The sequence below is a fragment of the Triticum aestivum genome, chromosome 5B, assembly GCF_018294505.1.
Source record: "Triticum aestivum cultivar Chinese Spring chromosome 5B, IWGSC CS RefSeq v2.1, whole genome shotgun sequence".
Taxonomy (NCBI): Eukaryota; Viridiplantae; Streptophyta; class Magnoliopsida; order Poales; family Poaceae; genus Triticum; species Triticum aestivum.
Window position 1 is genome coordinate 102971622 of NC_057807.1, and position 2030 is coordinate 102973651.

Consider the following 2030-nt stretch of genomic DNA (forward strand, 5'->3'; position numbering starts at 1 on the left):
GTAAAAACAACATTTGAATGTAGATAGTATGAGACTTAATATCGATGTTTCAATTTCGGTGTGCATTGTAAGATTTGAACTGAGGACCATGCATATGGGTAATTATTTCGAATTCATGCCATACTAAGTTTTGAAAAGTTGGCATTGACTCGGTATGTTGTGCTATTTTGTAGGTCATATGTTTGAATCCATCCAAAAGTTTTCTCACTACCATGGTGTTCATCATATACATATGAATTTGTATTAAAAAATAGCGTGGTTACAATGAAATGTGAAATCCACGTTAGAATTGGAGATCGCTACGTGACACACACTCTAATTGAAATAACTAATTATGTGACACACACTCTAATCCACGTTAGCATGGATACCGTTTCAATTTTTTGTAAATAACTCCTCATTAATTAATTTATAGTACTCCCTCTGTTCACTTTTATAAGACCTTGAAGACATTTCAAACAATGTGCAAAACAGTTCATTTTAAGTTGTCTGAAACGACTTACAAAACTGAACGGAGGGAGTATCTCATTTTGAATGACTAATTATTGCAAGGAAAACACGAGAATGGTAATACATACAGATTCGTTTGCAAATGAAAGAAGATTTGTTTGCATTCTCAAATGTAGGCGCACTAGGCAGACCAAGGTCGTGTCGTGGTGGTCGCCTGTGTCGGACGGACGCATAGCACCCATCCACCCCCTCCCTCCCTCCCCCCAAAAAGGACGACGAAAAAATAAGTTCGCGCTTCCATGTTTCGGACTGAAATACTGGTGGCCCCAATTCCAGCCCTGCAAAATCTCCCTTCTCCACCGTCCCCTTCCACGCCCAGATTGCTCAAATCCCTAATTCGCCGCCAACCCAAGCAAAGTTCGAATCGCCCCTCGTCTCGTCTCTTTCCCCACCTCTGTGCCGGACGACGAAGACGAAGACGACGGTCGCGCTTCACCATCGCACCGGAGCTACCTCATCTACGCCCTCGTCCACCGCACGGGGTGGTCCACCAACAATGTCGGCCACCACAACCGACGTGCCTCACAGACACCGACTTCCACCGCATCAGGTGTGATTCACCGACTCCGTCTCCCAGCTCACCGGGGCAACTTCACCGAGCGCATCGTTGCACCTCCGCCCCCGAGGCCATTGGGACTTCACCAACGGTCTCGTCCACCACATTGTAGTGCTCCGATGCCACTCAAGATCTGCATCCATGCGCGGCTAGCCAACGCCAGCGCATCACCCTCAACGGCTCTGAAGTGACCCGCACTCTAGCTAGGAGAGCATGCCCAAATGCCGTCCCGAACTAGGTATCCACAGATCACTCTCTTGTGCACTGTTCCGACGATGTTTGGATATCCTTTCACTGCTCTCTTAGCTTACACGCCTATGCAACTCTGACTTTAACTCTTATTTCTTCTGGAGATATCATTTGAAACAAGCAAATCCATTTTTTAGCGAAGCATGACGGTGCTACGGGATCTGGTACACATCCTGCACACCCGTATAACCTTGTAAGTATCTGTCCTCCGGTACAATAGCAAGGTCGATTCCTCTTATTTGATCAACCATTCGTCGTGTCAAAAATGAAGAGGGGATTGCAAGGAGCACAAGGCCTGCACATCCAAGCAAGTGGTAACATGGACTTGTACATGGAACATCCCAAGCGCAAGCAGAGCTGCAGTGAGCCTGTACAACGAGCTAGTGTAAAGTCCCTGCATTTCATTTAATTCGTACTGGCATTCGTGTATGATTTGTGTGCAGTGACGGATCCACGAATTCAAGTTACCAGGGACAAACATTTAACTTAAAAAATACAAAGGCACATGCACTCCGGAAATCAACATAACTTGAGAAATGTGAAGCTAAATGCACTTTGAAAACCAGCACCAAAAAACACTAAATGATGCAAGCACCAAAAAACACAAAATGCAACATGGTGTACAAGGACTACAAACATGGTCTGTACCTACTTGAATTATTCGTTCTCTGGCTGAAAATATCAAAGTGTAATTGCACCTATAACCAGTGCGCAA